At 37.2% G+C, this 26,637-nt stretch overlaps 1 protein-coding gene across 7 annotated transcripts in view; it reads right to left on the bottom strand.

Moving 5' to 3' along the window:
• The window catches only part of glceb (glucuronic acid epimerase b), a 57,865-nt gene extending 32,217 nt beyond the window's left edge, over positions 1–25,648 (bottom strand). For 2 of the 7 annotated variants that reach the window (XM_008404653.3, XM_008404657.3), the window contains exon 1: positions 25,169–25,648. The gene's annotated coding sequence lies outside the window, so the exon portion shown is untranslated. Of the gene's footprint in view, positions 1–8,482; positions 8,596–25,168 lie in introns of all 7 variants that reach the window. The other 5 variants (XM_081605050.1, XM_008404654.3, XM_008404655.3 and 2 more) reach the window with 5 other exon arrangements.
• Positions 25,649–26,637: the final 989 nt, after the last annotated feature.

Below are 26,637 nucleotides of genomic sequence, written 5' to 3'. Positions count from 1 at the left end.
GCTGCTGTTGAGGTTGCAAACAATTTTTTTTTTTTCCATATTCAATGCAACGGAAAACGTTTTATGAAAGGTTTCTGTCTAAAAAATATGCATAACATACATGACCAATTACAATGTAACAATATTTTTACTGTATTAATTAGGTCTAAGCCATTGTGTAATATTCTGTTGCTTTCCTCTATATCAAAACAGTAGACAAGGTAAAAGTTGAAGGCGTTTATATCTTTTATAAAAGTATGCACCTTGGATTCAGTGACGAGATTAATTGGAAAACAAACATTTCTAAAGTGTTGAAAAAGATCTGAATCATATAAAAGTTAAAGTGGCACACTCAGCTTGAGAAGAAAAGGATCTAGAAATGTTTGCAGTAATCACACCTCAAATTTAAATCATTGGACTAAGCTGCGAAAAATATGACCTTGATCATTTGTGACAATTTTATTTTCCAAGTATTATCTATAAAAAGTAAACAAGAAGCCTTAGTCATCAGCATAGGGTCACATTTTATTGTTCAACTGCAAGGTCTACCGTCATCAGACGATAAAAGATTTTATCAACAAGTTACTATCACACATGTAGTCGAACAAAAATGGTGTTTAGTCAATGGTTTGGCCCTGGATCACAGTTATAATTGCTTGTGTGGTCATTTGTGAAAATTAATTGCCCAACCCTGTCGGAGAGCGTCATGATTTAGGCTGGCTGTGTGTACTTAAAAGAAATCAATAGAAATTCTTTTGGATCATTGATCCAAAGCAGCTTTTCAATTCAATTAATAAACAAATGTAATTATCAGCTGTAATATTGGACTTTTGGATTTGGACACAGATGCACTATAAATTAATACCCAAACGCAAATGTACATTTTTAATTGCTGCCATGATTAATTTATAGGCTTTTCAATAGCAGAGTCATTAATGTACAGCCAATCCATCAGTGTTTATGTGCAGAGTGTGACATGGATGGTTTCCTCTGCAATTTATGTAACCGAGTCATTTCCATCCCCAGTGGAAACATGTTATTAAATTAAAGACGGTGCTAAATTGCTAGATCAAAGAAAGCATATTGATCATTTCATAAAATGAGGTCATTTACAAAGCACTTTAATTAGATGTTGGAGCAAAGAAACCAGCTGGACACCCTTCTGTCACTGCATGGTCCATTGCGATTTTTGACAATATTTGAAGAGAAAAACAGATCTGAAGCCTTTTTAAATCTAGAATCTTGCGTATTTTTCCCCCAGCATTTTTCTCCCATGTAGTTTTTGTGCCAAGATGAGACAACACACTCCATAGTTGTATTAATTGTACAAGGAGGTAAAACACAAAGAAAACAGTCTTTCCTGTGGAAAAAGTCTTTTTAAAATATTTAGGAATGATAAAAGTGCATGTTGGATATTGGGTGGAAACCTGTACATACTACTATGTAGTACAGAGGATAACCTAACATTAAAAACTTCAACAAAACTTTAGTCTGAAGAGACATAAAAACAATGCTAGTCAGTGTGTGAAGGCTGAAAAGAGAGCATCACCAATCCAGCCGGAGTATACAGGAACTAGAAATGTCAGCAGCAATGTTAATCAATAATCCCTGGCTACCGTGCAACAGCACTAATGCTCTCTGAGGTAAGTACGCTGCAGGAAGAAGGTAAATTTGTAAAGAAAAAATAAAGTAAATGTCTGCCAAGTGCGGTTCTCTCTTCCTGAGGCTTATCCTGCAGCTCTTCTGGTGACATTTCAAGGCATGAGCATGTGTCGTTTGAACGCGGAGGGAGACGCAGGGCCTCCTGCTGAGATTTTTAAGTATCAAACTTTCTTCTGCGCTCTTGGGGGATTTTTTATGCACTAATTTGCTTCTTTCCTACATCACTTTTGGGAGAAGTCATGTTCAGTCACGTCAAAACCGAGCCAGGCATAATGCAATGAAAAGAACACATGAAATGCTACAAAACATTCTGCAATGTTTTAATATAAAAATTGTTTTCACCGTTCTTTTCTCGTTAAATCATCCCTGTTTGCAGACTTAACGGATTTTAAATTTAATTTGTCCCTACATCAATCAGATGGTAAAATAAAGTAGGCATATAGTGTTTTGTCATGCTTCTGATGATGTGGTCTAATCTGTGGCTTTGTTTACTTGCTGTAATATATGTGGAAATGCGCTTTTATTGAGCAACATGCGTTTTTTTAATGTAGTGTTCACGTGACTTTTATTGTTTGTAGTATATTTAATTGTAGAAGCAGCTTTGCTTGGCATATGACGACCCTAATCCCGTCCAAAAACAATAAAAAAAAGTGACCATCAAAACGTCGCTTATTATAGTGATGACAGTAAAGCCAGGGTTTAAACAGGACCGTAGAACTGATTCTCTCAATTCAAGTCCACTCTTTGCTCCCTTTAGAGAAGAAAATTTTCAGACTGAAACACATGGAGAGAGATAGCTAGCAGATGGCACCAGTGCCAGAAAACTAAAGACAGCGGACGGAACCCACAACCTTCCTAAACTCATCAAGATTCAAGGACGAGAGTCGCCGTCACACAGTGAAGGTCACTGGTGTAATAACTGAGTGAAATGATTAATGCACTTGAAATGACATGATGTGCAGGGTGATCAAGAGCTCCAGTGATAGATTACAAACTGTGGTAACCAATTTCCTGTAAATAATACCGAATTAGGAAAGACCTTTTAAAACTACTTGATGAATGAAGTTAACATATTAATACCCTTTCTCCCCTTCTATGTATTTTGTCTTTCAGACAATGCTGTAAACATAGAAAGTGAAGTCCAATGAAGAGAAAGATACACATTGTAGGACTAGCACAGCACAGAAAACACACCATCTCAGCATAGTGAGGAATGTAAGAATCATTTTAAACTCAATGTTAGAGGTGATTTTCATGGCATTTTCAAGGAATAAGTTTTTTAAATCATCTTTCAATGTGTCATAAAAGGAAGAGAAGGTCAAACAGCTTAGCCTCTCTTCAAGGTTGCCTTAGCATATCAATTAGCACTGGGCTGATGCACATTATCGCCTTTACATACTGTCCAATTCTACCGACCTATCTGAAGGAAGAGGTTGACACCTCGCACATGAATCATCAAGACCAACTTTATGGCTCTCTCCAGTGAAAACGTTTTAAACATTAGCCTCAGGATGTATCTTCCAGCAATTTGACTGGGACGGATATTCTCTCATTAATTATTATAGTTGCTCCACATCTGCTGCCCCCTGACACAAGCAGCCATCTATCACAACTAGTAGTTGGGGTAAGAAAACGAGGGCCGAAGACCCATCTGTTGGCCATTCATAATGCATTCATTTTCTCTGAGGAGTGAGTGGCTGGCAAAACATTTAATGATCGCACCACTGATACCACGACGAAGCCAGCCATCAGCGGCCATCTGATGCCCGGAGAATTATCAGAGAACTTGGAGCGTGCCAAGCATAGAGCGAAATTAGCAGAGATCCGAGATGCAGAGCCGGAGCGACCTGATTAAATGGAAATCACTTCTCCAAACTAAAGTTAAACTAACTAAACTGGTAAAGACACATTTTTTATGTCTCTAAAGTTAATGACAAATATTGATAACATACTTCAATATTTCATGGTTACATAAAGGTTTTGTGTAATTTACCCACAAGAGTAAACGTATTCAAAATTTTAAACTGGGAGATGACTCTCTTTCTCAAGTTTCTTGAGATTCAGGGTGTTTTCACACCTGATGGTCTGGTAAAACTCTGTTCGATTGGGGAACAAAACTGCAGAATTTGTTAAATTTTTTAAATGGTGTGGCTCACTTTCACACTGCACTGTGTCAAACAATCCAAACTAATTGAAAACCAAGAACTACTGAAGTAAATGACAAAAATAACCGAAGACGACATGAGCGCAACTTCCTTCTTCACAAAATGTACACAAAAAAAGTGGAGTGGCATCAGACTGTAGTGGTTTAAGGATTTCTCTTTTTGTATTTGTTGAAAAACCATGAACCATTTTTATCCCTCTAGTGTTAAACTCCTGTGTTTGTTTTGGTTCTATTGACACAGAATGCCCTGCGCTACACTCCGCTTCCTGGTTTGGAGAGGTCTCCAGTCCACTTGCATGCACATAGGAATTCAAACCTTGCCAGAGTTCACTTCAACCAACCGAGACTTATGCTTTTAGTTTGCTTTTTTGCTTCGCATCAGAGTTCGATTGCACATTCACGCCTCCCCAAATAAACCAGACTTTATACACAAAGTAAAATAGAGCCTAATAGAACTACAAAATAGAGTTCTAATCAAACTATTTAATGAAACTAGAATTTTATTAAAGCGGACTAAACAGGCTGGTGTGAAAGCATAGTGAGTGCAAAGTTTGTCTGAGTTGCTTTGAGGAGTCAATTCATCTTCTGCTGTTGGTCCATTGTGTTTCATCAAGTCCAAATCTACTGAAGCCGTCCATGAGTAAACTTTAGAGAACTTCCTGCTGCCTCATCAGACAAGCATAAAGAGATGCTGCTTTCATTTTCCAGAACTTGGCATTGGTCCATACAGCCCAAAGGAACCTATACCTGCTTTAAAGAATTCGATAGTCCAACAAATTTTCATGACCCCCATAAAGAGTCAATGGACTATTGTCAAGAGGAACACGAAAGACACTGGAGTCAGCAATGCAGATGAGCTAGGGGTCACTATTTAAGTAACCCCGGCTTCCCAAACACCCCAACAGAACAACAGGCAGAGCGCCTCCATGCCACGCCATAGTAATGAGGTATTTCATGCAAAAGGACCCATGAACATGTATGGAGTGTATATATTGTACACAGCAATATGCTAATTAATACTTAACTTTAGAAGGTCGATCTTTTTATGCATTTTTTTATTATCTTTTATTTATTGGGTCTTCTGTTGAACTCCAGTTTTTTGAGAAATTTAATTTTCCGTTTTTCAGAAAAATGGAAATTTCTGAAATAAATTTGGTTTCATGTTAAATTCACTTGTATGCCTTCTAAGTAATTTAGGTTATCCTGAATGTTATATCAATGACAGACTTCCTCTTAAAATGGGCAGTAAAATGGGGGATAGGGGAAAAGGACATTATTTAACTTGAAAGCAAACTGAAGAAATTTTCAGTCTTGATATTTGGTACTCAGTCACTTCTTCATGTGTACCACAATTTAAAAGCTACAAACTTGACGTCCCAAACCAATTTGCTTTCCTTGGAATATCCTCCCACAGCACCATTCCCATGCAACCTCCTCCAGTTCTCAAAACATTAGGGCAATTTTCACAGTGGATTAAGCAAAACAAAGAGTGTTTCAGTAGGTCTGGGTCACATGCTGTGAGAAACAGTGTGGTTGTCACAAGCATTTAGAAATATAGATAGTAAATCTGATGGTATTTAGAGGTGCTTTGCTTGCATTGAGGGGTTCGGTTGCTTCCTTTTAGGGGCTGGTCTGATGCTACATTTGAATGCTGCAGCTAAACACACATGGATTGTTCTTTTCTCCTACGCAGATATTACTTTAGATTTGTGAATTGAAGGAAAAATATTTTACTTTAAATAGATCACCAATGGCCTTGTGAGACAGAGTCCCTTTGAGTGAATATTAAACCTATGTTTTTGCAAAAAGTTATTACAACCACTCAGATCAAAGTGACAAAGGAATAAGTCACAAGACCAAGCATGCCCTGGAGCAGCAGGTGGAGTTGGTATATAACAAGAAAAAAAAAAAAAAAGAAACTTGGAAGCCAAAGTGTTCTAGGGAGGATGAGTTTTAGACCAAGAACCACCACATACAAGCTGCATGAGAAAACTAAGTTCAAAGTAAATAGGAAGGAAAGATTTGGAAGCTGAGCAAATACCCATGGTGCCTGTCAACACTCTGTGGTACTTTCTGTGCTGAACTCTTTCAAGCTTGTAGGCAGAAGCTGGCACTTACACTCATGCAATAAGTCACCGAATGAGAAAATAGGTTAAGACTAACTACATTTAGCAACAGAAATAAATTAGTTAAAGGCCTAGGGATCTTTAATTGCCTCATTAAGCTTGTAAGATGTTTCAAACTGCAGCTATATAGGCACTAATGATAAAGTTGTGCATGTGTATGTAGTTGTTGAAATAAAGGGAAGGCTACAATTTTGTTGTTTTTACAACTTCTGTTTTTTTATCTGAAATTCATGTCACTCATGGGTAGGGCTGTGTAATAATATCAATTTTGCGATATATATCGATATTTTCTTTCCTAGAAAAAAAAAATCGATATTCATCCGCAAGTATCGTAACATCCAACTGTCACCTTGCTCACTCACTGCTTGCTTTACCAGGAGAGTGACTAGGTCATCAGGCTTAGAGTGATTCCTTCAAATGTTAAGTGTCAAGGTTAAAACGGTATTTACTTTACAAATGCATGTAAGCTACAGTTTGTACTATTTCAATTAAAAGAAACATGTTTTCTCACCACTTCTTTAATTCATTTTGTCCAGCTGTCGACTTAGTCTGTGTCCATGTCCAACCAGAGCCAGGTATTGTGTAGTTGGTGCTTTTAATCAGTTTTCAGTTAAATTAATTCAATCCAACTCTATAACAGTCACAAAATGTCACCAAAATCACTCGGTCCCTCTAAAATCTTTCAGAAAATGGCAAAAATGTATTAAATTGTATTGTTTGCTGAATATCGCAATATATATTGTATCGTGAGCAGAATATTGTGTATCGTATCGTGAGATTATTGTATCACTACAGCCCTACTCATGGGTCACCTCTGGCAGGCTATAAGAAGTTACTGAACTGATTAACATTGTAACAATGTCTTCATACTAAATAAATGTTTAGTTTAGAAAACAGGTAGTAATTTTGTGCGCACAATGCTCATTTAAAAAAGTTATTTGGGCTTTTATTTAGCATATTTTTAGTAAATGGATAGTATTGTCCACTACTTTTGTGAAACCAAGACTTATGCGAGTTCATTTCAAACACCGAAGCCCTTCGTTTAAATCAGTAAGTATGTTTATATGTGCTAATACTTACCGATTTAAATATAGCAATACAACAAAGAGTTAATATGAAGATTATAAATATAAGCGCTTAAAAATGGACAAAGTAAATACCCCAGAGGATTATATGTGCTGCTAAAGCTGAAACTTCATACTGACAAAACTGATTGTGATTACCCTACAATCTAAAATTTTTTTCTTACGCCACCTTTAAACAATGTGCCCACATTTATTGCTGAGATCTGATGTCTCAGATATACAGAATAAATAAAAACCTAATGCGGCCATTAAGTTCAGTTGAGGTCCATCCAGCTAATAAATACATTTAAAAAGATACACAACTAACTGTGGTGTTTTTATTTTATAAACTTTCACTAGAAATATTGAACAATATCCAATAAAATATAAATAACATGAGAGTCACTTCCCACTTGCTTTTGTGTCTGAGAGCAGCTCTGAACTTGTTAGCAGCACAGACACTGCGGCATGAGCTCTACAAAAAAAAAAGAAAAAGAAGAGGGCTATGCCCCAGCTGTCTTTCACATGAAGACAAGACTTGCATCTTCAGAACCTTGTTAGTTCTGTAAAAAGGCCACAGACTGCTAAGGAATATTAAGCAGCTGAATCTGTTGAAAATAAAAAGGATTTTGGAAGAGAGTGGGAAGCATCTAAAAGGCTTTGATGGTATATAATCGCTCAATCTTCAGCAGATATGATGGAATGAAAAAATAAAGGCAGCTGAACAAAGCAGCTCTGGGGACAGAGGAGAGGTAAGGGGTTATTCTTCTCCCCTCTGTTCTGCATATGCATATATCATTATCTGTCAATCAGAGAGGTTTCCTCCTGAAATGTCATAAATTCTGACTGAAAAGCGATCCAGCCGGCCAGAAATAGAAACAACTAGTGAGAAGTAGAGCATCTCTGTGTTTAGGGGCTGTTTTTTGTTCCCCCCACTCGGACACACTACGTTTCTCATTAGTAGCTATTTACAATGTAAAAATATTGGGGAAAAAAGAAAGAAAAAAAACAAACTGAAAATTATTAAGAGTCCAAAACTATATCGCATCCCATAACTCCTCAGAGCATTCTTAAAGGAAGCAGTCTGAGATTAAACTGCGGTTTAACATTGAAATGTAAAGATGCAAAAGTGTTTAAATCTTTCTGATTTGTGTACTTCCCTCCCTAACCTGGAAACAGAAATGAGGAAGCAGGTCGACTAAATCAGGCAGGTAATTCTCCCTGGATGTTATATTGCCACTGAAAAGCTTTGAATCCCAATGAGTAAATATGTTGCCGACTAGTGGGGATGTCAATGGGTCGGCAAATAAATTAATATTTAGTTTTTGTACACAACAGCAAAAGATGAGTCCTCATTGTTTTATAACTCAACCCATTGGGCTGCCCAAGCTCCACAACTATGTGCACTCACAATTGTAAAAGAAGGCTTTGGAAAACAAGCTAAATATGATTAAATGCTATCCTAGTAACTAAGTTTACACTCTCACCAACTCTGTTTTGTTACTGCCTCCTTCAGCAACTCAGAGAGATAATAGAAGTGGGTCGCAGATCACAAGACAACGAGAAGGCATTGAAGGCAAGGTCTTGGGAGAGCATCAACCTATAAAGGTAAAAAACAAAATTAAACATGTTGATCGATATTCATGCATTTCAAGTAGTTCCTGAGAGACACTTTAATGCTGAATTAAAAATGTCCAGAAAGCTAAACAAATCTGGATAAGTGATCACCATGTAGATCACATTCAAATATGGCCACAGTAACTGGATCAAAAATAACTAGAGGTGTGCCGATTGATTGGCCACCGATCATAATCGCCCAATTTCCGTGAAAAAGTATGATCGGTGATCGCCGATCACGGTCTCTTGTTGCTGATCACACAAACCGATCACCTGCTTCTCATTTCGCAGCGTGCCTGTGCAGCTGGTCTCCTCTTTCCTTCACACTGTGCAAACGTGCAGCAACAAATCCTAAGCGATGTGGAACTATAACGCATTGATTGGGAAAAGTTTGGTAAAGTTTGCTGTTGCGGCGGAAAATTGAAGCACGTCAAAATGCATCAACACGACAAATCTAATATGGCATAAAAACAATGCCATACTTGAGGAGTTTGGCTACATCGAGGCTCACTGCAGTAAAAAAGACATTTGGAGGATCCGACAACAGGTAAAGCAGCGCATAGCTACAAACACTCACCCGGATTAGCATGACGGTCAGAAAGCTAAACAAATAACCCACAAAATTATTTAAGTCTTCAAGCTGCGATGTAAAACGCTGGTTCTGCTCTCGCTGTTGAACCGCTGCTACGTGCTACAGGTAGTAACATTTCACAGACGGAGCGCCGCTTCTGCTCCACCTGGTAGTGACTCTCACACCGAACCTCCGTTTATAGCTGCAGCATCTAACCTAAAAAAATACATTTTACATACGTATTAAAACTTTCGCTGTCCTAACATGAGACAGATAATCTCAGAAAAAATAATCGATCTCCTCTGCCTCCTCCCTTTTCTGCACAATTACTCTGCTCAGTCAGAAACAGCCAATCAGAACTAGCAGTAATCAGCTAGCCGCAGTGCTATCAGAAGTTTTCATTCAGTAACTCTGGATTGTTTATTGCAATGGAACCTGTATTTGCCTTTGAATGTTAAGTTTTATACTTAAATTTTTTGGCAATGTTGAGAGGTTTTATTTTGACTCTGTATTATTTAGCCTCTTCAGAGCCTTCATATGTTATCAGTCTGTTAAAGATAGTGTTACCGATAGCAGTACAATTTGCGCAATGCCTGTTTTTTTCTTGTAAAAAGTTAATAAAAACAACATTTTATTTTTGTTTTTTCCCCACATAATGTAACAGGTAGTGCTTTTGATTAAAAAAATAATTATGTGATCGGTATCGGTGATTGGTCCTCATGGGTGATCGGAATCGGTATCAGCAGGAAAAAACTTGATCGGCACATCTCTAAAAATAACCAATAATTAATGTGGGGAGTATGCACAGCTGTCTTAGCGGAGCCTACAAGTCAGGGCCTGAAAAGCCTTTTATTAAAAAGGAATGGAGGAAATAAGCAAGTTTTGATATATCATTTTGTTGTTTTTTAGTTTCTACGTGCATATCTTGCATAAACAAGCTGACTAATTAACGGCCCTCTTTGGGACCGCTAAATTTACCCTTATTTTGCATGTCCTACTCCAATCGCACTTCAGCTCGACAACCCTGCCCCACTTCTACAATGCTGTTTTCCAAAAGGGTCACTTCAAATCTAGTCTTTAGGGAAGAAAAGAGAAAAACACCCACAATTTTTGAGAAAGTTAAGGTTAGAAAAAGAAGAAGGCCACAGTGAGATTTCATGTAAAGCACTTTGACACACCCAGCTAAAGAATTCAGGAGAAATGTCAAGAGTCTGTAGGCCATTCGGTAACAAGGCTGAATATGTGAGGCCAAGGAGAAGAGAGCTGTTGAGAGGAAGAGCCCTGAAGTAATTTTTGTCTCTTTCAAAACTGACCTTGTCTCTACTTTATTCTGCAACTTTTCCTGGCCTCTCCAAGCAAATTATATCTCCCATCAGGGCAGCACCGTACTGCCAATCTGTGGCCGTCTCCCCTGAATGTAATTGCCGTTTGTCTTTCTGCAGCTTGCAAGCCATCTCCATTTCCTTCACTTCACATGAGATGCATTATTTCTGCAGCAATGAAATGCTTTGGCAATGAAAACATCGTACTATTGATCACAGATCTGAATTTCTCGCCTGAAGTATGTTGCCTTCCCGCTTTGTAGATTTGTAAAAATAAAAAATAAAAAAAAAGCTGCTGCCAGTTTGACGGACTTCAGAAGTCTATCAATTTGTAGATGAGTTTGTAACCCAGAGTGTCCATGTGGCTTGGCTTTCACACCTCTGTCACTGTCCAAATGTCCACTGGAACCATTTCAGAAGGAGGGTATCTGAGGAAATCAGTGTGTGTGTGTGTGAGTATCAATGCCAGGATTAGTTGAATTTTATCTGATCACTGCAGAACATGGCTATGATTACATTTAGATTAGAGCTAAACTGGTAACAGTCTTAATGGCAAGTAGATTACAACTAGTATAGATCTAGAAAGCATGAACATACAAGTTCTTTTATAAAATCATTTTGTTGTCTGATGCATAAAGACATGCAAACCCAATCTCAATGACGACATCCAGTTGGCTGCATCACAATAATAGACTATCCAACAATGACGGAGCAGCTGTTATGGATATGTAAAGGAATGTATTCCTAGCGACTGTGTCTGTTTGGTGGACGCACCATTACAACCCACTCAACATTACACTTTTAACTACATTGCACAGCTAAGTGGAAAACTAGAACTCAGTTAAATACTGTTCTTTGTTTTACAGTACTGCAAATTATAATTACATGTAATATACATTTATATGAAGCTGCTGCAGAAAATGTTATGGTTTTCGCTTCTCATAGGTGAGCTCTTGTTGCTTTTCACGTAGGAACTTAGCAAACCAAGACCTTTTTGATTGCTTGAAGACAGAATTGCAACTTTGAATGCCTCCCACTCAAAACATGAAAAATATCAAGGTCTAGACAACAAACAAACTCAGTAATACCTTGGTAGACATTTTAATAGGGCAACAGTGTTTCTAGGTTTGACCCACTTATTCCAATTCATTATTCCAACACAAAACATTAATGTTAATTAATAAAGATAAATATATTTAGATACAAGTCTGTCCTGCTACAATAGTCGATGCAGGACTTTCAAAGCTGAGGTGAAAGGTGGATTATACAGAGAAAGAGATAAAGATGTGAGAAAAGCCACATCTTGTTGGTTGCTCAGCAATAACTGGGTACAAGTTAGCTGTATATCTTCATTTATAAACTTAAGCTCCATTATTTTTCTAGATTCAGCTCTAAATACTGCAGCAGCCTTTAAGAAGCCAAAACTAAAACAAGTCCAAGATGAGGTTATGCAGTTCTCAAATGAATGCCACAGTAACCACAATGATAACCTCTGACTTTTTTTTAACACTTAAGATAACATACATCACATGTGTGAAGACCACAAACTCAAAAGCTCTCAAATCAAAAGTTGAGAATTGCTTAGTTGCGTTAAAAAGCTGAAAAAAATAAATTTCAAGTTGTCACCAGAAAGCATTAATTTACAGTTTCCTTGTGCCATTGTTCTGCAGTCCACATAATCAGCATGTTCTGCAAGATAAAATCTAGAGTAGTCAAAAAGAAAGGCTGTTGCAGAAAGACAATTTACAGCTCAAGCAAAAAGGCCAGTAGGTTTTAATATCCTTGCTTTCATACAGCAGCAGTGTTGACTGCTAAGCTATACAAGTGCACTGTCTTACTGTGAATGCTTTTCTAATTTTCTGGTAATAACAGAATGAGTGAGATAATGAATGAGAAGACATTAGCTGACCAGTAAGCCAAGGCTGAAATCCTCTTTGGCCTGCCAGCTCATTAGCAGAGAGGTTGCTGAAATTACAAAAAAAGATGTGCTTCTCATTTGTTTGTAGAATAAGAATATAAAGACGGAGAGGTTTGCTCAGGGCAACACGGTTTATACCCTAGAACTGCTTGGTAAGAACTAGCACCGGTAAGTTGATTCAGTGAGATGGATCGAAAGTCATGATGCTAGGGGGTCAAAGGAAGGAGCAGTATGCATCTTTGAAGGGTGAAATCCAAGAAGAAGAAAACATTGTATTATATATTTGTTGGGGAGTTTCTTCTTGGAGCAAGATAGTTTTCAAGTTTGCAACTAGAGAAGGCCAAATTTTTTTCCTACCCAACTTGTCATTTATGTGAGGTTTGCTTTAACACGCAAAGAGCAAGACTAGTGAAACTTCCTGGATCGAAGATCATAATGACAAATCACTGAAACAAAAAATATCGAGGTATTTAAAGATATTAATAAATTCCGTTATTGTGTTTTCAGGCACCATTAAATGCTGTTGATTTACTAAAGCAAATGGAAGACTTGTGACTTATTGAAAGGAAGAGTGGATATTTTGGTCACTTATTTGTTTCTGAAATGTTTATTTACCCTTTAATGGATAATGAGGAAGAAGTGAGATGGGAATATTGTCATTTTTTTAAATCACGTTTCATACTATCTCTGCCTAATTGTTGTGCCAACAGATCCTGTTCAAAGAAAACACAAACTATATGTTTTCTATTCTTAAATATTTAAGAAAACTATAGCTAAAAACAAAAAACAATACAACCCGACTAATAACTGAGTGCACAATGTTTACTAAAATAAGAACAGCAATGCCCGTCAGGTTCAAACATGATTTAAATTATCCTTAGTTTAATTCCTTACGAGACTCAAAATGCCTTCAAAGTGTTTTGACCCTTAATAGTGGCGCAGGTGTAATTTGGTATTATAATGAAGGCAGAATAACCTGCTTTGTCAGCAACAATAAACAATTACGGTGCGACAATTAGTTGCCGACAGAAGAAGGAGATTAAAGATAAATCCGCAGATGGTAGTTTTTTAATTTGGTTGCTGTTGTTTTTGTGGTAGTCGTTTATTTACCAAGTGAATATTCCCGTGGCACAAAGAAAGATGCGCAATTAACTATCTGTAGACTATTTAAGAAAAAAAGAAAAGCTGATGAAGCAAGTGAATTAGTTGCAGATAATACCACTGGGACATCTTCCCAGCTTAGATGTGAAACTGAAAATAAATAAATAAATCTTTTGAGCCTACTATGTCCAGCAAATCCAATAAGACTTAACAGGACTCTTGAGCCAAGGTCGCACCTCATGCCCTAAAATAAGGAAAACTTCATTTGCAAGCCTAATCAAGTGTGAATGTCATAGGGGCACTGCAATCGAGGGTCGTAGAAGGATCATTTTGTTCAGGGAAGAGGGATGAGACGTCTTGAGACTGCCAGTTTTGCAATATTGAACGGTGCTGGGCTGTAATGACGGCTATTAAAACAATTATCTAAGAAAGCCTTCGTTCACACTGGGTGGTAATAGCGGATGGCGGTTATGAGTGTGAATGTGAAATAGTAGCCGAGGGAACGCTACACAACTTTATTGCACCAAGCAATTCAATTATCAAATTGGCTGAAAATGAACTTATATATAAACACTAAAGTTCTTGTAAGGTTAAATATTTACTTCAGCTTTTTTGTTCTTGCCTTAAAAATAGCAACACAAGACACTTGGGTTTCTCTTTGAGAAGCTCTGCTTAAGACTTCTTCCCAGCTTCGACATAAAGTATTCAGCTGTCATTAATGTTTGAAGATGTTTACTTCACTGTTTCTCGTGCAGGCTGACAAACACCAATAGTTACATACAGTGAAATTTGATCGTTACCAATCAAGTATAAAATAGCACGCTCAAACTGACTGCGACCTCAGAAACGAACAGAATTCCTTTCCAGACCCCTTAGTGGCGTCTTTTAAAGAAAATCTTGCAGCTTGACTGGGGCATCCGAATTGAAAATTACCACATTACACCACCAGTCCAAGAACAAGTCCTGGATATAACAAAGAAAATAGGTGGGAGTCTCCCACTTATTAAAACTGCATGGCTGATTGTGTTTCAGCGGGCAACAAATTACATAATCTAACCGATGCAAGAAGCTTCTTCATCTGAGGACGTATCCTGTTGTTGTGGAGAAGATGTTAATCTATTTCAGAAAGGTCACGTTATTCCCACATGCCTCAAGCAAAGAAAACATCTATGAAATTGAGTAAAGAAAATTAGGTCAACAACTGTCTAAAGTATTATTAAAAACTGTATGGGGAGCTATGACGTTGATGAAAGAAATGTGGTTGGGAGAGAGGATGATTGTGATCGGCATTCATTTAAAAACATTTTGAGAAATCTGAATAAAAACAACAACTCACAGCTATGTTCAGTGGTAAGAATAAAGGCATTTCCACATGCACAGTGCAAAGGTAACTCATGGGATTTGAGCTGTGTAGCCCGAAGCAAACCACTGATTAGTGAAGATAATCAGGGGAAAAGGCTTTAGTCTGTTAGCAAGCACAAAGTTTGGACTGTCTAGCAATGGTAGAAGGTTTGATAAGTCCAGATTCATCACCCTTCTCAAGAATGATGTGCACATCAGGGTTAGAACTGGGATAGATGAGGTCATGCACCTTCATGCCTAGGGCCTCCTGTAAAAGACTGTGGGGGCAGCGCTATGATCAGAAGTTGCTGAGTTTGTCATGTCAAAGTTCAGCAAGATTATGTGCCCGAATAAGGAGGTTATTCCATCAACGGAGGTTTTTTTTCTTACCTGATAGCACGGCTATATTCCAAGATGACAATGCCAAGGCTCAACTGTTTTGCAGAAGTAGAGTGTGAAACATGTACACATAGGAGTATCTTTCACAAAACATTTCTGTCATAACCCTGTAAAGACGAATCACTTCTGGGCTCCCTTCGCCTAGCTGTAAGTCACAAGTGATTATGGTGTTGTCCTGCACAGCTGTTAGTTTTCAAAGGACAAACCGGTAGACTGGGACAGCAGGAGCAGTTACGATCTTGACGTCAACATTATGGATATATCAGGCTTTTGGGTGGTAGCACAAACCATTTATTATCACTACATAATTTTGTCTTGTGAAGTCAGCTCATGCAGGCCTTTGACGACCTTGCTTGGATGTATGTAACAAAGGCAGCCTGGCATCAAACCACCTTTGCCGTCTTGATTCGTTCATTCTGTCATTATTCATGGAAACGTCAGACATGTATCTTAATCTTGCCTTGATTGTCTTGTGAAATATTGAGTGACCACCAAAGAGTCCAGAAAGAGTCCAGTGGAGTCCACTCCACTGTGAACCTTTGAAATGTGCCAGAGAGGAAACTGCACAGTAACCATCTCTACAAGACCTTCGCGAAAAATCTATGCAAGTAGCTAATGGTAAAAAATGCTGCAACATCTCCATAGTTGCCAATAATACCACAGCAAATGTGTGGTTTAAAGCAAAAGATGGTCCAACGGAAAAACAGAGTGTGTGTATATTTGGCCTGTTAGTTGGACTCTCCCCACCCACATTGAATTTATGGATTTAGTGTCCGAGATTTGATGAAAAAAAAGAACCAGGAGAGAGTGGTTTAACCAATGTTAATACGAATATTCAGTAATGACATCAAAATCACATTTTTCTGGTATTTTATAGCACTAATGTGTGTAACTATTGTAGTTTAATTGGACTTAGCGCCAATTTAAACTTGACAGTACTTCAGGCGTTTAAACTGCTTTGAATTCCAGTTTTAATTGTTCATATTTATTTCAAATGCCACGACGGGTCATAATGTTTTCACTCTTTTTTTGACACCTATAAAATATGTTTTATGCAATCACATTGGTGAAAGAAACTGATAATTTGCAAACTAAATAATGCAATTTGCTTGTGAATTCAGTATAAAAGCTGTGCCAGTCAGAGCACAGCAGAAAACACAAGAGTAATTTACATATTTTTTTATAGCACTGCAGGAACATGCTCCATTTTACACTTTTATAGAAAAGTCCACATCCAAAGAGCCTAAATAGATGTCTCTCTGTGTGGACCTGAAGCAAATATGGAGACAGAATTTACTTAATTCTTTAGAGCCCTCACACCCTCGCACCGTCATTGTTCTCTTCCCAAAGGCTGTTGCTAAACAACACCACTAACAACAAATTAGGGAAATACAAGAGAATAGTATATTCTCAAAATCCTTGATGAGAAAAAGACAGATTTCTTAAATATAGTCAGTTTTAATAGGGATATTTTGGTCTAATGTAATACCGGCGTCTGGATGTTAAGCAGTCATTTTGTAGTTAACAGCACTGTCAGGCTAATCTCTCCCTTAAGGTCATTTATGTCTTCCACATATATGCTACCCATGCTCCCAACCCTGTTTTACTGAGGTGTTAACAGTCGAGTAAGCAAAACCCAGAGTAATAACGGAAGCCATTTTGAAAATAAGGCCAAGATGAAAGACACAAAAATCTCAATGTAAAATTAAAAACCACAAGAAAAACAACTTAAAAGTTAAACTTGAGCAGAGTTTTTGACATTAGTCTTGTTGCAAACTGATAATTTAAAAAAATAGAAGAAAGTCTGCCCTTAAAAAAAAACAAAAACAAAACCAAGCATTTAAGTATTCCTATCATCAGTAAAAATGCTCTTAACACAAACTTAATATGAAGTAACAGAGGTTGACAGATTCTTTTCAGGTTACATTCTGAAAGAGAATAATGCTACATAACATTACTGAATCAGATATGTGGTTAGTCCAGGATTCATGTTGGTTTAGGACAAAAGACAAAGTCAAAAGTGCTCCAAACATAATCATGAGCCAGCCAAGCAGAACAACTCCCTGTAGAGTTTTTCAAATTCTTCAAAATCCAGTTGGGAGCTCCCAGCTCCTAATCTTTAGCTACATATGTAATCCAAAATGTGTGCTAAGATGTATTTTTCACAAATACTTGTTTCTCTGAAAACCCAAGAGCAAATTGGATAATGATTCAGCACCGTTACTCGTGTCTGCATGCCTGAGAGCAACTGAGGCCACTTCCTTTGTTGTAAATGGTGGTTGGTATTTAATAGTGGAGAGGGGTTTAGTGGAGAGAGCCTGGGGGAGGGATGTGGCTCCAAAGTATGCAAACATAAGCCGTTTGTGTGCTTGCTTTTGAAGCAGGCTGTGTTAGCTGTACTGTGGGGGTCAGAGGACAAGAGCAACATTAGTATCCCACAGAAATTAGCTCTAACCGCTTCAAACAACTCCAAAAAAGCATTGAACTAAAACACAGACTAAAAGATGAGAAATATGCTGCAATGAAGAAGATTTGCCCAAATACATAAAAACCTTTTTCTTCCAGATAAATAGCACAACATTAATTAATTTGCTTTTTAATTTGTGTGAACATTATTTCTACAATGGGAGGAGTTTGTAGATATTTCTTCCTATCTTTGTCTTCCCACTGCTCTCAATTTCAAGTTGGCCAAGCCAGAAGGATGCTGCCGCTGCTTCAACCTCCGGATTGTTTTGAACTGCATCATAACTTGATGTAATTGCACTGAAGGTGATTAAGTTAAATGTGAATCTAACTGTATTGGATAAAATTTTAATTGGAATACATTGGATGAGCCATCTATGTTCAACTCTGCAGCATGCTTATGATGCTTCAAATTGAATTACTGTTAGAAAAATCAAGTCTATTGAATTTAAGAAAAATGAGCAAGTCTTATATTTATCTCAGAATTAGATTTTTAAATCAAAAGTTTAACAAAGACAAAAAAACAAGAAATAAGGAACTCCATCTACTAAACTATACCAACTGTAGGGTTGCCGAAGTGCTGGTGCCGATTGCCGTTCATTAGCTGAGATTAAGGAGTTAAGAATTTAATTTTAAGATAATCCAACTCATGTATTCCCTAAGGATTAACTGAGAAATAAAATTAAAACATTTAGCAATACTGTAATAACTGTACTCTGATGGTTCTTCAAAGAAAGTTTTATTTTATTTTTTATGTCTTTGTATAAACTGATCAAATAGTCAACAGTCAAATATAAAGCTGTAATGACTAACTGAATTGATATTACTGAAAAAGGGAGGATTCATAGTTTCAAAACCTCTTGGTGTTTCTTTGTGAACCGGTACTTGGCTAACCCGAGCCTCCAGGGAAGGAGTCATCGCAAGGGGGCTGATCAGCCAATCAGAGGAAGACTTGTGGGTAATGATTTTAAACTGCATTGTTTTATTTTGTTTTTATATCCTTGTAATTGTTCAGAAGTTTGAAAGTGCTCTATAAAATTATTAGGAGTAATAGTGGTAGTAGTACTAGTATTATCACAATATAGGCGTTTAAAATCAATCAACATTGATGATTGTCCATACTGATAATTATCGATTCATATTTTTGTTTCAATCTTTGAAATACTGAAACTGGTGGCATGCCTTTTATCCACAGTTTCCCGTCAAGTCATTGTTTTTGTTGTTGTTTGTTTTTGTTTTTTTAAGCAGTTGTGAGGCACAGTGGTGAGACCTGAAACGTCTGCTGCACAATTTACTCAACACGTTGTTGCTAGGTAACCAAAGAGTGAGTGACTTAGTTGTTGATGCCACCAACCTTGCTTAGCAAGTTGAGAAAAGTTGAGCAGCTAAGCCCTTTCCTCTGCCTACACCTCCCAGAATGCCGTGTAGTTCTGGATTCGAGTTCAGTGACTATTCTATATATTGAATATTCTATCAGATGTATTATCTATTGATATTGACCACGTGTCTACAGCAATACATATTGTTATTGACTTATTGTGCAGTCCTATTATCTAGTACTCTAGACATAATACAATTTATTGACTGAGGCTTTCACTGTACTATTTTTAAGTTAATCCTACCATTGAATAAGGGACAACATTCAACAAAACATTTTAATAAGCCATTTATAAAGTTGCTACTAATTGAAGACTTATTTTAGTTTTCAGGACTTCTGTATGTGCAAATAGAATAGTCTTATAGTGTTCTTTATGCATCTGGTGGGCATCTTCATGCATACAATAACGAGAAAGCTTTTAGATTGTTCATAATATGGCTATTCTGCGACAGCAAGAACCCTTTGAAAAGACCACAACAAAAGGTGGTTGAGCAGATAAGCAGCAAAGGTCAAATCTGAGTTCTATAGCCATGAGAGCACTTGAAAAGCACTTAATTGAAAAAACTGCTAAATCACTAGCTGCTGTTAATGATTTAGAGATACATCTAAAAAAACGAACCAGAATTCAAAAAATTTAAAGTAAACAAGTTTGTGTTTTGGTCTGAGAACTTTAAGCCTCGAGCTATAAGCATGTGCAGACTGGAGTAAAGCTTGCAGTGACTCAGTCTGGCAAAGGGGGAAAAAACTGCTTCAGCAACTTCAAAATGGTCCCCAAATTTGGGATATGACTATACTTGCTGAGATGCACACAAAAGGGAACACATTTTCTTTTAAAGGCAACTGAGCTATACAAACTGAACACCTAACAAAGACAGATGTACTCACAGAGAGAGAGAGGGAAAATAAAGTGCAGAGGAATAAAGCAGCAATCCGATTGCCTCTTGGCTTCACATTTTATCCCACTAATGGCACATAAGAGCAGAAAAATGAGAGGAATTCAGTACAAAACATTGTTACCACCCTGGCAGTTTTCTCCACCAAGCTCCTCAATGTTTCAAGAGAGAGCTTCAGCTACAAGGACACTTGACTGTCCATGCAGAGTGCTACAGTGTGTTGATTAAAGGCACTCAGAAGTGCCTGAAAAACCTTTAGGAATGACATGCGTCAACAGCAAATCAAAGTACAACAAGATTGAAACAAAAAGAGCAGGAAGATTTAATATTTATCGGAAAGGATGCAAATAAAAAAAAAGTTGATTTAGAACCAACTTTAAAATGAGGTTTAGAAATAGTGAAAATGTGAAAGGTATTCAATTAGACATGGGTCTTTTCTGCGAGTCAATGAATCTAAAACTTTGGGGTTTTTTTTTTGATTTTTCAAACAGCTGTACGACAAAACATACAAAAGGGAAGGTTGATGAAAAAGAGAAGGCAAAAATTAAGCTTTTCGTATTTGTCTCTGATGCCCAGGTCCAGGAGGAAGGTAACATAGAGCTTCATGGGGTTTTAAATCAAACACAAATAAAAAGAAAAATCACACACTTTTTCACAAAACAGCAGATTGCCGTTCTATATCTAAGGATTAGATTACTTTTTCCAGGTACTTGTATGGATTTCAAAGCTTCAAACAATTAATCATCTTCTCCTCGCAACCATAATAAGATCTGGTCCAAGCAGTTCACCTACACACACTCGGTTTGTGGTGCGACATACTGCGTTCTGCCTTCTATAAGGATTTCTCATTAACTCACTGACTAATTAGCAAGATGCCAGCTTCTGTCAGTGTTACTGCAATCTGCCACTGCTCAGAAATAGCACAAATACACACTGCGGGTTGAGGTTTTGTTTTTTTGTCAAACAAATCTCAGGACGCCTTTACAACACATGGAAACTCTGTTTCTAATAACTGTAACTTAACAACAATTTTTTGTTATTTACTGCATTGTCTGCTTTCACGGACGGTTCCACTTGGGGTTTGTAAACCGTTACTGTCAGCGTAATAAATGCAGAACCAATAGATTTTTGGAATTTAAATAGAGTAAAAACATATTTAAAGGACTCTTAATTATCATCTAAGTTTAAATAGTCATATATTTGGTTTGCAGCTCAGGGTGACATTTTTTTAATTCATTAGATCACAACATTGTAACCAGGAAGTTAAAGTGAACTAAATATTGCATCTAAGCAGACCATTGTGATTGCAATATTAATCCAATATTGCAAAAATGCTTTAAAGTCCAAAAACTGGTTTCATAAAGTAAATAAATCCAGCAAAAACAGTGACAGTAAGTTGATTTCTTTCAAGCTAAATATAGTTTAAAACATTTATTTACACTGACGATTTAAAATGTATTTTACATCGATTCTAGGCAATTTTGTAGTTTGTGACATTTTATCGACGGTTTTTGAAATTTCTAATATGCCTCAATTTGGAAAGTTGCTGAAATGAAAAAATAACCACAACCAGTAATCCTTTTGAAAAATTAAATATCAAAGCTTCCATCAAAAATAATCGACATTAAATTATATTTTAAAGACTAACAGACTTAGTTGTCTTGGGTTGTGTTTGGAGTCCAAATGTGTAAATATGACATTTCTGCACTGCAAAATAAAAGATTATCTTAACCCAAAAATCTTGTTACTTTAAGAAAACCTAACAGCTGCAAAGTGAACACCCAGCTCTTGCCGTTTTGCTGGCTCGATGAGAGTGTAAAAAGAGCTGACCAACTTTGACGCAAGCAAGTCATTACGGCTAGATAAATGTGTGCGAGTGTCCTTGAAATAACAAAGCTAGCGGTGTGCTACCAATAAGCAGTGGTGAGTGGCTCCCGGCAGTGGTCTGCAGTGGGATAAATGAACCCGACACAGTGTCAAGTTTGATCTGCTGTGGCTGCACCTCCAAACTCACAGGGCTTTAAGGATCCACTGATAATAGCTTGATTCCTGATCATGATGCTGCGAGGCCCGTCCGAGGTCCAGCAGCATCCGAGTCGGTGCAGGACAAGCAGCACTTTGAGCACGCATTAGCCAGCCAATGCCTCAACTATGCGCGTGATGGTCGCACATAAAAAAAAATTAAAAAAAAATAAAAAATAAAATATTAAACAAGGAGGAAAATCTGAAAATTAAGCGGATATTTTCGGCTTCTTTCTCCACTTCCCTCGTGATTACTGCTGGGTAATTGTGCTGATTAAACTATTAAACTAATGAATTTTGCCCTCATTTCTTTTCAAGGTTTTCTTAAAATTCTAACATGTTTATTTCAAAATGGTGGTCTTTTGCATTTTAGAGACACTAATTTGTGATTGCATGAAATATGCAAAGCACTTGTTGAGAATCTGATGATAAAAAAAACCTTTACCATTTATATCTTTTGATATTTCTAAGAATTTTGTGGCCATTAATAATGTGATACTGGCTGCTGCTATAAAATGTGACTTTTACATCTCATAATAAAACTTTCTCTTATTAAAACATACTGAACTGCTTTTCAAACCGTATTTTATTCCCAAATTTAGTTGAATTAATGACGCATGGTGTGCTACTCAGCAACACTTCTCCCATCGGAGCCCTCTAAAAACTGAAAGGCCAATTTAACAGTAGAGCTAGCTCTCTCTGCTAAACCAATGTACTGAAAAACTCTGGGTTGCATCAATTTGAAAGCAAACTGGGCTTTCACCGGAGTCAAACTATGAAATGATGATATAAGACTGTAAAGGATGAGAAACCTTTACTGATCTGACAAAACAGATCTGTTTATATCGTCTGCAACCGTTGCCAAATTTATTATTTGCTCTTCCAGTTTTTATTTACCTTCTTTTTCTTAAATTTCACCAAATAAACTTTCATTTAACACAAGCACGTTTTATTTTCCTTCACTTTGAAAATTTTAAACGCAGTTTTCCTTTTGACTAAACAATCTGAGACAGAGTGTGTGCCAAGTCTTGAATAATAAAAGTCATCAGCAGTCAAAAAAGAACACCATAAAGAAAATTACGTTAAAAAATTATTATTTGCCCAAAATATCAGCTTTAAAATCTGTATCTGTAGTGGCTAGTGCACATTTCCAGCAGTCAGTGGATAAGAGATGTCAATCCATTTTGGGGCAACATAACAAAAAAGCAGGACAAACAACTATAAATGCACACAAAAGTGAAACTTATGGACACCAATAAATCTAATGTGCATATTTTTGGGCTGTAGGTAAAGACAGGAGTGTCTGGAAAGAATGTACTCGCATGGTAAGACTAAAACAAAAGTTTATCCAGTAGATACTCTCAAAGACTCTGATCCAAACTGAACTGCAAGTGAACCTGGACCCACCCTGCAGCCTGTTTTCACGGCACCGTCAGCAGAGGTTCAACCGGCAGCCATGCGGGAGAGACCTGAGCCCAGCACAGCATGCGGCTGCACCACCAGTCATTAATAATTACTACTTTCAAAGCAAACCTTTTATGAAAAAGGCAAAAAAAATTCAAAACAAGCTTTGCTCATACGCAACTATTTTGGATCACAAGGCAAACAAATCAATAGCATAATTATCTGAAAGTATTTTTGAAACTGAGGGGGAAATAAAATAAACAACATTGGCCTAAGACCTCGGCAGATGTCTTAATGCTTAAAAAAAAAAAAAAAAACCCTCCAGCAGATCGAGTTGTGTTTTAGGAGTCTGATTTTAAGTTTGTATTTGAAGGGATATTGTTTTACAAAAGGGATTGTTACGCTCATTTGAAACAGATGTCAAACTTTTATTACTACAAAAAAATATTATAACTGGCAGATCTTTTTTTTTCTCAAAAATATTGAAACTGTTCACTTTAAAAATATTTTTGGAGGTGTTCACTTTGAAAAAATTATATTTAAAATTATAGACCTAAATAGTTATATTTTTATTATAAGCATCAGTTTCTATTAACTTCTAGCTATTTAAATGTGTCTTACCTTAAAGACAACTTGATTGCTTAAGATATAAAAAAAGGTATGAAATATTTGTTGTTTAAGTCATAAGTTTTCATAAAAGTAAGGTATTCATTACCTTTGAAAAATTGGAGCAGTTTATGGTCACAAACAATTGTACCCGTCCATTGTAATTTCTTCTGCTGGTAAATTTTAAGCAACTTGAATAAAAGTCAGTAGTTTTCCAGACTTTTGACCCTATCTACAAATTACAGACCTTTGAACGTGAGGTTGGAGAAAGCAAATGAAAAAGTCATGATAGCCGTCTTCAAAGCTCACTATCAAAACAATATCATTAAGTTTTCAGAGAAATAAAATCTCTTCGGTAAAGTTTGATTTGAAACCTGGTGTAAAACATGTACGGACGAGAAATGAACACTAAAAGATCCAAGTAAAAATCAGCGCCTGTATTTGTAATGTCCTAATAGTTGCAGAGATTTAAACCACAATACGGGAAAATCAAAGTAGAGCTACTATAGCGCGTTGTGGGTGGGGGGATATTTCAGGAGGTGAACGGCGAAGGACAGGAGACTGAGATACTGAAGAGTAACATCAACCAAAGTAGCTATATTCTGTTTAAATTGCTTTTAGGCGTAATAAACTCAACACCGAGCTGTTAGTACACAGAAACCTTAATGTAGATCGCGGACCGTTAGCTAAACCAGGAGTAAAAGTTAAGCGGCCACCTCATCACCGCCTGTCCAACACAACAACACTGGGAAACCGATATCACTGTGCGGAGCTGCCAGGCGACCCAGCCAGCTAGCTAGAGCTGAGGCAGCCAGGCTACTTTAATCTAAGCAGATCTATCGTTAGCATACAAGCTAACGGGGATATTTCATTCCGGAGACAGAGTCGCCAGAGAGCTGTGAAGTTCCTGCATCCCCACTCAGGTTCTCCCAAAGCCACGCTGAGTGATTTAGGGCTCTGAGTTTGAGGTAAAACTGCTCAACGCAGCGTAACTAAAAAGGTGTGAGAAACGACAAAACGGAGGAAAAGCAGGAGACAAGTTAAATGATGATTTGGTGATGTTAAACTGCATGCACGAGAGTGTCTAGAGGAGAAGAGGAGAGAGGGAGCCAACAGGACATAACGACAGCAATCCTACCTGCGGGATTAACTGTGCTGGTACAGACCTGGAGTTTCTTCACAGATGCCCCTGGGGGCTGGTTCAGTTAGTCGGTCAATTTAAAGCAGTCCCGCTAAGCCTCGGGGTGAATCACGGTGAACCAAACACACACAGCCTGACCACTCTTCTTCGCAGCCACAACAGCGACTGAAAACAGTTGAAGGGCTGCTTCTCACTGGGAAGAATGTTCAGTACCGCGATATGGGACGAGAACTTGGGAGAATTCTATCGACCAATTAAAATCGACGGCTGGCAATATGGCAAACCATCATATCACACAATAGTTCCGCGGTCTCTTCAACGCAAATGTGTCAATTTTGGCTCCCATTAGAAGATTTTAGACACGCAGAACGACATGTTTTATACCATCAGTCAAACTGTAAAGCAGTGTCACAAGGGCTTCAAGGGGAAATATCTTGTTTCCCTCCTTAATGGGGAAGGAGCCCCCGCTAGCTAGATCTGGTGACAGCATATTTTTCTTGTAACTCAATGAATCTTAGGTTTTTGATATTACAAACTTACATCAATTTCAGCTATTTTTATTTCACTTAAGACTTTATTCATTAAAACAATTGGGAAGGTCAGCCATCTGTCAACAGAGAGATGCAAAAAAGAAAAAAAAACACTGTTTTCTAGACAGGCTATTTGACTGGTACATAAAACCAGAGTAGAAAGAGAAACTCTACAGATGAAGATGGAGAAAATCCAAATTTGGACCCAGGATTCCCTACTGTTGGTCAACCATTGCTCTGCTGTGCTGCCTCACCAGAAAAAAAAAGTTTATTACAAAGTGGTTAATATTTATTAAGAATTTGACAAAAATGAAGTCATTACACAAAACAGGTGAAATTAAGAGTTTAAAGCAGTTGTCAGTTTATGAAAAAACAATTAAAGACAGATGACATTGCTGGTAAAGGCCAGTAATTAAATTACATTTTTCAAAAATTGTATTTTATTAAAGATAGGAACAAGTATCTTATGAAATATTACAACATTCTGAAATCAGCAGAAAAACATGTAACATGTTGAATTATTTTTGAAAGTAAAAGAAAATGAAATATTTCAGATAAATTTAAACTATTGAAATTAAAACCAATATAAGAAACTTGCAAAGCACATCCCATATCTTGTCAACAATGGCAAAACAAAAAAATGTAATTTGTATCTTAACCTGTCAGACAGAAAATGTATCTTCAGATGTCTCTTTGTCCAGTTTAGTCAATAATTCCGTCAATAATTTTGCGTGATGAAAAATATCCTCACATCAGCTGTTATGTGTTGCTAATATTTGGCAAAATGAAATATCAAAAACTAATACATTTCCTAACCAATCTCATAAAGCAACACACATTAAAAAACTCCCTCCAACTGGAAAATATATGTGCATGTGGGAAGTGGAAACAGTCGTCGGACTGCAAAAACAAAATCTAATTCAATGAAACAACACA

This window comes from Poecilia reticulata, chromosome 3 (assembly GCF_904066995.2).
Source record: "Poecilia reticulata chromosome 3, P_reticulata-male-v2, whole genome shotgun sequence".
Classification (NCBI taxonomy): domain Eukaryota; kingdom Metazoa; phylum Chordata; class Actinopteri; order Cyprinodontiformes; family Poeciliidae; genus Poecilia; species Poecilia reticulata.
The sequence above is the reverse complement of the archived record's forward strand: the minus strand, read 5'-3'. Positions and strand labels throughout refer to the sequence as shown.